This window comes from Lathyrus oleraceus, chromosome 5 (assembly GCF_024323335.1).
Source record: "Lathyrus oleraceus cultivar Zhongwan6 chromosome 5, CAAS_Psat_ZW6_1.0, whole genome shotgun sequence".
Classification (NCBI taxonomy): Eukaryota; Viridiplantae; Streptophyta; class Magnoliopsida; order Fabales; family Fabaceae; genus Lathyrus; species Lathyrus oleraceus.
In genome coordinates this window covers 369,489,623-369,502,699 of record NC_066583.1, presented here as the reverse complement: position 1 = coordinate 369,502,699, position 13,077 = coordinate 369,489,623, and the positions used below count along the sequence as shown (strand labels likewise).

The 13,077-nt window shown below is 29.9% G+C and overlaps 1 pseudogene; it reads right to left on the bottom strand.

Moving 5' to 3' along the window:
* Window positions 1-792: 792 nt before the first annotated feature.
* LOC127080764 (uncharacterized) lies at window positions 793-2,223 on the bottom strand (annotated as a pseudogene).
* Between the last annotated feature and the right edge of the window lie 10,854 nt (window positions 2,224-13,077).

The window sequence follows — 13,077 nt, the reverse complement described above, 5'->3', positions numbered from 1 at the left end:
AGAGAAAGCTCTTTCAGTTGTTGCAGTTGCCCCCGGTAATATCAGAGATAACTTTAAAAGAAAATATACCAACGGGTACACAACATGTTTTTTGGTCTCTACGAGCTTGATAGAAAGATCACCAATCCCCTCTAATTCTGGAAATTCACTGTCAGAGCATACATCTAGGAAATAGTTTTCAAGTTGACAATCTAGTGTCAATAATTCAACTTGAGAAAACTCTGAAGGATAAAATTGAGCTAAACGAATCAACCTCTCCTTATCAAATGGAGAAAATGAATCTCTTGGACTTAAACAAGTTACACAAAGGAGCAACTCAATATTCACTTCTGTAAAACGATTGTTCAACTCTTGAAGTTGTTGATCAATCACTTCATAAAATAATCCAACTTGAAAATGGTGTAAATTAGATACTTTCTCCATTTTTCTCTTTGACTTTTTTTGTGTCAGTTGAAAAGTGTCATCCATATCTTGAATGTCAATATCATTATGCTCACAAAACAATGAAACATCATTCAACAAAGAATCCCAACCATTATCTTTTAGGTTTGTAGCCTTATTTTGGACACTTTTACTAACTTCATAGCATTTACAATATCTTGATCACTTCTTTGTAATGCTTGAGATAAATCATGTGTAATTCCTAAAACTATTTTCATCAAATGCAAGATGAAAATAAATTCAAAAGATTGCATATAATTCATCAGCATTAGTGCTTCACCTTTTTATCTAAATTTGTTCTATCTTCCTCAACCATTTCTAGCACATCAATCATAGAAGAGAATAGAGAAACTATACTAAGTAATGTACCATAATGTGAGCTTCATCTTGTTTCCCCTCCTTCTTAATTGTCATTTCTTGATTCAAGCCACACCCACTAGAGATTTCTCCATGTTCCAATGCTTGTTTCACCTTTGTAGCTTGACTTTCACGAAGAATATCTCGGCGCTTACATGATGCTCCAACAACATTATACAAAGTAGCAACCAAATTAAAAAATAAAGAAATTTTAGAATGATTTTTTGCTAATGTCACAAGAGCTAATTGGAGTTGATGGGCAAAACAATGAATAAAAAATGCAGAACAATTCTCTTTAAAAATCAAGCTTTTTAGACCATTGTATTCACCCTGCATATTACTTGCTCCATCATAGCCTTGTCAACATATCCTTGACAAACTTAATCCATATTTTGCAAATAATGACTCCAAACCCAATTTTAATGTTAGAGCACTAGTAGTTGAAACATGAACAACACCAAGAAAACGCTCAATAACTTTTCTTCATTATTTACATAACGTATAACCACAACCATTTGCTCCTTCACTGAGATATCACGAGATTCATTAATTAAAATAACAAATAAATCATCTCCAAGATCATCCAGTATAACTTGAGTAGTGACTGTTGCAGCAGCTTTAACAATATCCTTTTGAATATCAGGAGATGTTAACTTAAGATTTCCACGACAATTTTTCCAAACTTTATAAATATCTTCATTATGATTAACAAGAAAATTCATAAGTTCAAGAAAATTCCCCTTATTTCTGGATGAAATTGACTCATCATTACCACGAAAAGCTAAACCTTGTGCTAATAAATATCGAATGCAATCAATTATACCTGTCAAATGAATTCGATAGTCCTCTTTAACTTTATTGGATTGTTTACACAAGACACCTTCAATGTATTGCTTTTGTTTCATTAGAGCTTGACAATTTCTCCATGCTAGATTATGAGAGCTATTTACATCTCCAAGATGAACTCGAAACCTTTCACTTTTTTTTCCAATTTGTAAAGCCTTCTGTTATAAAGGCATCACCGCAACCTTTATGTTCTTTAAGATGTGACCTCATAAGATAACAACATAAACAATATGCAGCATCCTCACTTTGACTATATTCCAACCAACTACCATATTTTAAATACCAATCCGAATTAAACTTACAAAAGGTATATCCAAATTTTCTTTGTGGAAAAATAATTTCTTTTGGTTGACAAGGACCCTTTTGCAAATAATATATTCTAATTTCATCTCTATCACTTGGATGATAATCTGACATTTTTGGCCTTAAACCGGAATCGTTAGGAAGTTTTTCCAATTCAAACTGCAAAAACCTTTTTTTCATGGGAGGATCCAGTTTGGGGCTTCGACGTTCATTAGGTGTTTGAGGATTAGGAGTTGATGATTGCTCTGTTGCTTTTCTTTTGAAATATTCTTCCATTTCTTATTACTAAAAACAAAACAAAAAATCATAATTAAAATCATAATCAGAAAATTCATAATAATACTATAAAATTGATACAAACACAATAATTTCAAACAAACACTACAAAACTCTAAAAATAAATTTTCTGCCATTAACACAATCTCAAGCTTAATAAAGTAATAATATATTTTTTACTCTTACTACAATAATAAAAATAAATTATAAATTCATAAAGATTAAAATTAAAAAATTTACCTTTTAAAAGATCAACAATGGAGAAGAAGCTAGAAACAGAAAGACACTTTGTAGTGAATAAGGAGTGGGAGAAAGAAGAATATGAAAAATGGTTTGTTTCTATTTGGAAAGAGTAAAAGAGAATTAATAGGAATATGAAGAAAAAAAATAGGAGTTAAAATTTTTAATTTTATTTAAAGAATTTAATTTATTTTAAATGCATATGGATGTGTGTCAGTGTGTGATACTCCGAATCATTTTATTAAGTGGGGCATTATTAACTTTTCTTCCTAATTTTTAGGATATTAAATTATTAATATATTATTAAATATTAATGAAGTAAGAATGTAGTGGGGGCGTGGGCCCACTCTTTCTTCTTAATACCTTCGTCCCTGCCTGCGGGATGTCATGATGGGTACCCTTGAACCCATATCTCCAAGGTCAGGCAAATTAGGGTTTCACTTCCCCTATGATCGGATGAAGAATCAAGTCACGCCTCTAGAGTTTGATCCACATATAAACCCTAGCTTTGCAAGCCAAGATCTTTGAATTTATAATGATTAAATATTAAGTATGAATGAATGATTGGTGCACATGAATGAAACATGAGTGTGCGCAGATGATTCTTCAGTCAAGGGTTGAGTGAAAAGATGAAAAGGGGAGGACAAATTTTGGGGTATGAAACACACATGCCCATAGGAGAGTAGGCAACTAAAATCCGCAAGAGGTAGCAATCCTTCATCTCAAATTGTTTGGCTAATTGAAACTTCAAATCATCAATCCCAATAACATCATCAGCTGTAATTATCATATTATCAACACATAATGAAATTAAAATAAGACCATGAAAGGTAGTTCGAACAAATAAAGTTGAATCGTGATCACTAGAATGGAAACCAAGAGATGTAATAACAGTAGTAAACTTCTCAAATCAAGCTCGTGGAGCATGTTTAAAAAAATATAGAGGCCTATTCAACTTACACACTTCCCCGTGATTATGACAAGCACCTGGGTAAGGTACCATATAGACTTCCTCAGGAAGACCACCATTTAGAAAATCATTTTTAACATCCATTTTAGAATTATGCCACCGACGGACCGATGAAACTCCAATAAGAGTGCGAATAGTAGTCATCTTGGTCACTAGAGCAAAGTTTTCTTCATAATCCATTCCATATTGGTTAGTTAATCCCTTGGAAAACAAATCATGCTCTATAGAACTCAAATGACCCATCAAACTTAGTTGTGATTTTATATACCCAACGAGATCTAATAGAATTTTTCCAAAAGGAAGACTTACTAACTCCCAAGTATTTTTCTTATGCAGAGTAAAGACTTCTTCTCTCATATCCTACTGTCAAAGAGGGTCAAGTATATCATTTTTATAGGAAGATGGCTCATATGAATTGTAAATAGAGGTTAGAAAATAAGAAAAATAAATAGTGTAAGTGGAATATACAAAATCAGGAAACTAAGTAGACTTACAATCATAAGATGGTAAACGAGAAGGATGAGAAAGAGGATCAACAGTCATGGGAGGTTGTTGGGTAACCGTGGGGACAAGAGGGATGTCAATATCAAGATTAGTAGTAGTATTACACATGCATTTCTCAACATTACAATCACTATAAACATTACCGTCAAGACCAAAAGGATCAATATGGGTGAGTTTTGAACTTCTAGTAATATGAGAATCAAAACAAAGCTAGAAAAAAAGAATATGTTCAAGAAATAAAACATAACGAGAAACATAAAGTTTTCTTGATTGAGGATCATAAAATCGATAGCCGTTTTGACCATCACCATAACCAATAAAAACAGATATGGTTGAACAAGAAGATAACTTACTATGTTCTACTTATGGACGAAAAACAGATCAATTAGAGCCAAAGACTTTCAAAGAAGAAGAATCGGGGATAGAATCATACAATTTTACAAAAGGAGACAAGTTTGATATGACATATGATGGGATTCTATTAATAGCATGAACAACAGTAAGAACTACTTAACCCTAAAAGTCACTAAGAACTGAAGTAGACAACAAAAGGGAACATGCAATCTCAACAATGTGACAGTGTTTTCTTCCAACAACTCCATTCTTTTGAGGAGTATCAGTGCAAGATGTATGTTGAATAATATCTTTATATGCAAGTAATTTAGAGAACTTATTAGACGTATATTCACCACCTAAATCACAATGAAAGCACTTTATAACAAAACATATGATAAATATAAAAAAGTCCATAATGGATTTTTATAAGGTAAACTTAATAGTAACGAGTATAGTCATCAATAAAAAAATATAATATCTAGATTTACCTTTGGTAATAACCGGTGATGAACCTCATACATCAGAGTGAACCAAGTCAAAAGGTGCATATGAAATAGAAACACTTTATTAAAAGGTAATGCTGAATTTTTTTAGTTTACAACCACAACAATCTGAAATATCACTAGTTTATAACTTTCCTAAAGCTCCAGTAGAAGGAAAACACTTTAATCTATAAGCATATATATGTCCTAGATGGCAATGCCATAACTAAAAACTAGAAGACGAAGAATTCAAACGAAAAGAAGCTAATAAATCAGTAGTGGAAGTAGAAGCTGAAACTTTAGTATATGAGACTTTTAACTCATCAAAAACGTAAACTCCCCCTTGTCTACGGCATGTCCCTATCAGCCTCCCAGAATCTGGATCCTTCACACAACAAGAAGTGGAAGAAAATGTAATAGAATAACCATAATCACACAATTTACTAACAGAAGCAAGACTCAAAGTAAGACTAGGAATATGATAAATATCATAAAGTGACATATTAGTTGTAAAGACGTAACCGATGTTTTCTAATGGCATATGTGTAAGGACACGAATGATTTATCATCATATGACATAGATGTGATGCTCCAAAATCAAGGATCCATACGGAGGGAGACATACCTGATAGACTAAAAGAATTTGAACCTTTAATAGAGGAGGAAGACATGGCACATGGCTCAAAAAAATCTTTTGAATTTTCTCTGTAATATCATATATTTGAGAAGTGGTCTTAGAAAGACAGACATAATCAGAACAAAAACCAATGGTAGTATGAGCAGCAGTATCAACATTGGATGGTGAACTTTTAAAATTCTTCTTATTTGCTATCAACATTTTGAGGCACTAAGATTTCCAATGACCTTTATTCTTACAAAAAATACATTCATTAATATCAATTCCAATTCTACCTTGATATTTTTCTTTGGAAACAGGAGCAGCAAAAACAAATGGAGGAGTGTAGAGAATTCCTTTATCGTGAATCATATTAGAGTGAGTCTTAAATCTACTTTCTTTTGTCAATAACTCATTAATAACTGAAGGGACATCAGATATTGAAAGAGACATTGCTTTTCTCTTTGCTTGATGTATGCTTTGACAATTTTTATTTCCGTTGATTCTATAAGAGTCCATTAATCTCATAAATCAGTCATGGATGAATAAAATTATTGAATGATCATATTGTTTTGTTTAATAGACTTAATGTCACTCTCCAACTAGTATCATTTTGCAAAATTAGACTGATTATACAAATATTTCGAATGTTCCCAAACCTCCTTAGTAGTATCTTATTTATCTAGTTGCACACCTATTGATTGAAAAACATAATTATTAATCCAAGTGAGGATCTTAGAATTACTTACATCCCATGTTTCCAACTATTTTGAATAAGTTCCATTAACATATCTCCACATTCTTTTTTCTTTCAATTTTTTTTATTACATAACTCCAATAATCATAATTTTGTTCATTGAGTTGAACACTAATAGATTGAAGAGAATCATCTTTTTCACTAGCCATTACTACTTTTCTAAGAATTTAGAATTCAAACAAATTCAAACGCAGAATCTAGAAGAACTTGTATTAAAAAATTGTGTTTAGAGAAAAGAAGCAAAATCATAAACATAAAATTGATGAGACTAATCAATTGAATGAGTATGAAAACAAAATGTAACAGCAAAGGCAGAGGAAATTTTTTTATTATTGCGAATATCCTATTGAGTCATCCAAGCTCTTTGATATTATGTTGACAAAAGAGAAGAGGTTCTAGGGTTTCCATTAGAATGACAAAAATATATAGAACAAGGATTACAATATAGTATAAATACTAAATAATAGAAAATACTAAACTACCCTTACTAATATATAATAATAATAATAATAATAATAATAATAATAATAATAATAATAATAAGAAGAAGAAGAAGAAGAATATCTAATAGTTATAATAATGTTTACATCGTCTGGACAAATTGTTCCGAAGCGTCAAATTCAGAATTATAGAATGATTAAGTAGTCAACCTCTATCTATTATGCTGATGGAATATACATTAAACATCATTTAGGAGGAGACTCACCTCATCAATAGGAGGATATAAGAATAATGTCTTTGAATGTAATCTCTTTTCAATCTCTAACAAACTTTTAGTGTCTATATACATTTTTATTTGCTTCCTTTATGTGTTTACTTTTTTTTCTATTACTCTTGTTGTAATCCCTTTCGCTCATATATGAAGTTTATTTTTATCCTACCTCCTCTTAATATGTGTTATTCTATGTGATATGTAGTTGTTTTTCTTCTTCTTATTTCCCCACTTTTTGATAGTACCAAAGAGAGAGAAGTATACTCTCATATGGAATAACGTATACTCTTTTTATCAATGAGAGGATCTTAACCACTCCAATATTTCTTCATCTTAATATTTTTATTTTACCACCTTTTTAAGAGATGTGTTGTCATAATAAAAAATGGGGAGAATGTGGTTTTGTGTGTTGTCCATGCACGTGTAAATTCGATTGTGATTTTGATTATGACAAAAGAGTAAAGCAATTGAATCATGAACATCATCAAAGAAAAAAAGATTGAAGTAAATCAAAAAAGTAAAGCTAAGAAGGTTTCAGTATTTTGAGCATAAAAAGTTAAATGTTAAGATTAACATCAAAGGATCTGAAGTGTTTAAAAGTTTACCTAATCATCTACATTAGTGTGTGTTTTTATCAATTTTAGATCAATAGTTTGTAATGGGTGTGAGTAGCTCTCAAAGTACTATGATTTAAAAAAAATAACTTAAGGTAATAAAATAATTCAGATACACGCACACACACTTAAAATATTCTTACAAACTTCATCTCTTTCAAAATATTCTTAAAAATATTTTTCGATCATATGCTAGTCAATTAGGAAGTGTACCTAACCAATTAGGAAATTGAAATCTCGCTCTCTAACTTATTAGACCATATGTCTAATCAATATGGGGAAAACTCGTCACCTAATCGATCATGAATTCTTTTAATCAAATATGCTTTGAACCTTGCTAGTTTATTTCCTAATTATCTAGGTTTAACCAATTAGTGTCACATGTTAATCAATTAAAGAGTGGTTCTGACCCAATTTTATTTCTTATTTTTTTGCCAAAATGTTTCTATAAAATGATAACTTGTGTTCACTTTTTCAAAATGGAAGAAATATGGTATTTTACTCTCTCTCTCTCTCTCTCTCTCTCTCTCTCTCTCTCTCTCTCTCTCTCTCTCTCTCTCTCTCTCTCTCTCTCTCTCTCTCTCTCTCTCTCTCTCTCTCTCTATATATATATATATATATATATATATATATATATATATATATATATATATATATATATATATATAATATATATATATATATATATATATATATATATATATATATATATATATATATATATATATATATATATATATCTTTTTCAAAATGGAAGAAATATGGTATTTTACTCAGAGAGAGAGAGAGAGAGAGAGATTATTTTATACACTTGTCATCATTTTAGTGTTGGGATAGTGAAAGACTTAGGTAAGAGTTGTGTAATTGTTATTTGAATCATATCATATTGTAATTGTAAATCAAAAGTTTCATTATCTTATAACATTGTAATTGCTATAAAGGTTGCAAGTTTAATCTAAACAAAAGTTTGGTGTAATAAGGTTGTGGGATGATCTAATGATTAAAACTCAAGTTGATAGTTAAAATCCCAAGAAAAAATTATTGAAGACTGGAGTAGGTCGTCTTCTTGTTGAAACTTATGCCTTCATTGTGGTTCGCCCATAGTCGCCTAAATCGTGGTATTTGGATTTCTTTTATTGCAGCCTCTAACACCATCATTGTGTTAGGTTTGAAAAGATGGATTTAGTCTCACATTGATTAGAGATATGGCATGTGTTGTATTTATAAGTGGGATAATTCTCACCTTACAAATTTATTTTGTAGCGATGAGTTAGACCCATCCACACATTCTAAGACATGAATACATTTTGGCGTGCACTTTCCTAATTCTTTCTTTCACTTTCTTGTCATTTATCTTACGTGCTCTAGAATTGATGTTCATTTATTGGATGTGAATATGGAAGTAGAAAAATGGTCTAGAGGGGGTGAATAGACTCAAATTAAAAAATGCAACCGTTGTTTTCCAAAATCAGAGTGTTTTCAAAATAAGTCGTGAGCGGAAGGTTTGAAGAAAAAATTAAAATTATACAATTGATTATGATCTAGCAAACACTCAGTATGTTTCAAAAATATCCAAGATTATAAACAATGAAACACTTGGTATGAGTTGTTTCAAGTTGTGTAGTCACAAGAAGTGTACACAATTGATTCAATATGTGGAATCCTAAATTCAATCAGTTTCCAGATTTATCAATCACAATACTAGCTTGACTAGTTGTCCAATTTTAATCAAATATAAGCTTTACGTAATTAATCACTACCAAGATTAAAATGATATAATATGAAGGAATTGAAAAACCTAACATGCAATCACTATGAATATAAATGCAAGAGTAGAGGTAGAGAGATGACACCGAGATTTATAGTGCTTCGATGTTCATCCTCATTTTGCCTATGTGCACTCTTCAATGGTTTCCCATTGGAACCTGCATAGTTCCTTATTATTCGACAAATATTTCCAAGAGTTCACATAATCACCAATCCACAATTACAGCTGAGAAAATAAATCTCCTAATTTGGATCTTGACTTATATACATCAAACTTGCCAAATTCTTCTACGTAATATTTACTCAAATACATTTATTGAATCTTCCAATAACACTATTTACGCTACAAGCCTTCGTGTGTGGCTATCAGCCCCTTAATCCTACTGATTCTTTGAAAGGTGATATTGCATGAAGATCCTATAACAACTCTGCCTTATTTGTAGCCTTCCACACAGTTACCACTAAGACAATGCTGAAGAGAAGAACCTATTTCATTTCAATGAAATTTGTCACCGCCATTGACAATCCCTATTTCTTTCTAACAACCTGAAAACTCAACAAGATCTCCAAGAACGATTAGTTTCAAGTACGCACCTCCTTCAGTCAATCTCAGAACTCTAGTTATCAAGATCTGAACTCAATTGAAGTTGAAGATGTGAGAAATTCGTAGCAAGACTTTGAACACTCAAAACAGAGGAAATTGATTTTTACACAAAATCACACTGAAAATTCTTAACAGAATGATAGATGTTATGTTTGAATGATGATAAAAAATAATTTATATGTGCTTGAGATGAAACACACAAAATGGTTGAAAAAAGTAGTTATATCCAAACCAAGAAAAATATGATTTGAATCAAATGAGCAAAATGAGGTGAAATGAAAGATATACCTAATTTTTTTTAAATATGCCAGTTGATTCGGATCAGAGAAAACGGAATTCAAATTAAATGCTTTCTAATTCAAATCAAGAACAAAATGTGATTCGAATCAAATATCCTGGAACTGACATGATTTTTAGACAAAATAATTTGATTTGGATCATGTTGAAAGTTTGATTCAAATCAAATCAAAAATGATTTTTGAAAATTGGAATTGATTTGAATCATGTACAAAATTTGATTCGAATCAAATCAGACAAAAAATCATTCTCATGCAATTGATCAGGATCAAGTGTAAAATCTGATTAATGTCAAATCGTTGAGTTTAGCTATTATCCAATTTGATCAGGATCAAGTGTAAAATCTGATTAATGTCAAATCGTTGAGTTTAGCTATTATCCAGTTTGATCAGGATCAAAATTTAGTGTAAAACTGAATGATTTGAATCAATCTGGTAAAATCTCCAAATTTCAAAAGTTTTTTGAGATTTTACCTAGACTCAAAGTTTGTCCAAACACACAAAGTGATTTCATTTCACTATCATATGTTATTGATCAAAGAGCATTTAGATCAAGATCTAATCTAACCAAAGTTTTTTGCATGCTAAATAAGAGAAATGCAACCATGAAGGAGACTCAACGAATCGAAATAAAATAAAGATGAATGTGATAGGACAAGCAACAAAATAATCAGATAGTAGAGACATGAAACTATATCATTGACTAGTCACATCAATTTTGAGGGGATGTTATTAGTCTGAAATAATATAAACTAGACAGAGACTTGCGCGATGCGCGGGGCTTAGATGAATTTTTTAAGTAATATTATAAAATGTTGATTCTGGTTTTGTTTATTATAAAAAAAATATAATTGAGACGATAAGATAAAGCTGATAAAAAGAGAGTAAAAATTTAAGTGAAAAAAAATATGTTTGAATAATAAATATGAAAATAAGAATCGGAGTTCAGTTTTAAAACATGAAATAAGTCTAAAGATTTTCAATAAAAATATTTAAAATTATTTCCTTTCGTTTTTTGAACATCTCTAAGTATGTTTGTTCTTCATTATTTTGTGGATAAAAAACATTTCACATTCAAACTACTCACGCTCTACGTAATCATTCATGAAAGTCAATATTAAAATCTTAGATAAAACTCTATATTTTATATTGAATTTACAGTCTAGAAAGGAAGTGAGTATGATTGTTGAATGAGTATTTAAATATTTTAAGTATTGTTATTTTTACAATATCATTCATTTGCAACAACTACCATTTATTTAATTAAAATGACTTAGCCCATCAATTTCAATTATTTACAATTTAACAATACATTATTGGACATTTTTATGTAATGAACTATAAATGATTGCTGAAAATTTATGATTTAATTTTGTAATATGTATCTGCAACCATAATTCAAAATAATATTTTCTGAAATATTTGAGTCATTTATTTGTCTATTTGAAAATTATAAATTAAATTTAAAAGAATTATTTTTTAATTTTTTTAACAGTGATATGAGATTTAATATTTCAAGTTAAAGTTTTGGAACATATAACGCATTTATATTTAAGAATTATATTTTAAAAAGAATATTATTTTTTAAAAAATATTGATAGGCAAAAAAATATAGATACAAAAAATTAAAAATAATGATTAGTATATGAAAAATATAATAAATTGTATTTTAATAATTGTTTCTATATAATCGATTATCTCTTTTTTTGTGAGTGATTTAAGTAGTGATAATGTTATCACTTATATTAAGAGACTAAAAATTATTTTCATTTTTATAGGAATTAAATTAGTTCTTATCATTTCAGTGAATTATTTAAAAATTGATTAATTTTTTTTTTAGGAATTGAATAAGCTCTCATAATTTTTTATCGAGTAATTTAAAAATTTATTAATTTAATTTTTTTTATTGAAATAAGTATACATAATAGAAAATAAAATGAAATTTTAATAGTTTGATTTTGGGTTAAATTCACTTTACCCCCTACAATGTTAACAAGTTTGATTTTCAAATGACGAAGCAAGAAGACGACGCTTTAAATGACTTAGCACGAAATAGAAGCACGAAGACGAAGCACGCTAAAGGAATACGTCATTGGAGGGTTTGTCGAAGCTTTTACATTTATCAGACGGGTTGAAAAAATCTTTGTTTCTAATGTCTCAAGTAAGCCTTTTCGAACTCTCTTGTTGTAGTAATTGTAATATTGTAATGTTGTAACGTTGAATATGCAAATACCTTTCACAGAATATGCAAGTCTTTAATGTTGTTTTTCACTATGACAATGAATTATTCTACATAGGTGGGGTCCAAGCCTTAGTTTATGGGTAGCACATTGAGAAATGGACTATTTCTGAACTTAAAATATTGGTGAAAGGATGGGGTTATAAAGAAGGAAGATATAGGTATTGGACTAAAATAGTAGAAATAAATAAGAAAAAATTCAGATAAGAAACAATGATGATACATATGAGTTTGATGCATATGCTTGTACAAATCAAGTTGATGGTTACCTTTATCTGGAGCATGATGTGACTGATATAAAACTGAGAGTGAAGGAACCTAGGTTCATTAATGAAATGACAATTATGGAAGAAATTGATGATGATGGTGTTGAAGGTTTTAATGATAGTGAGGATGATATAATAATTGTTATTACCAATGGATTTGATTTTACCCAACCCCTAAATGTTTGTAACATGGTTGCAGGATTAACTTGTAGTTCCAAAAAGAAAATGGAGGATGATGAATATGTTAGTGATGAACTGGATATCTCAGATCTAGATGAATCTGGTGATGAGAAATGTGAAGGTCCTAAGTTTGAAAAGTTTAGGAAATAGAAGCTTAATAAGGACTACCAGTTTAAGTGGGGCATGAAATTTAATTCTCTATATGATTTTAGAAATGCAATACATGAGTGGTAAGTATTAAATGGTAGGGAAATTACCTTTGTAAAAAATG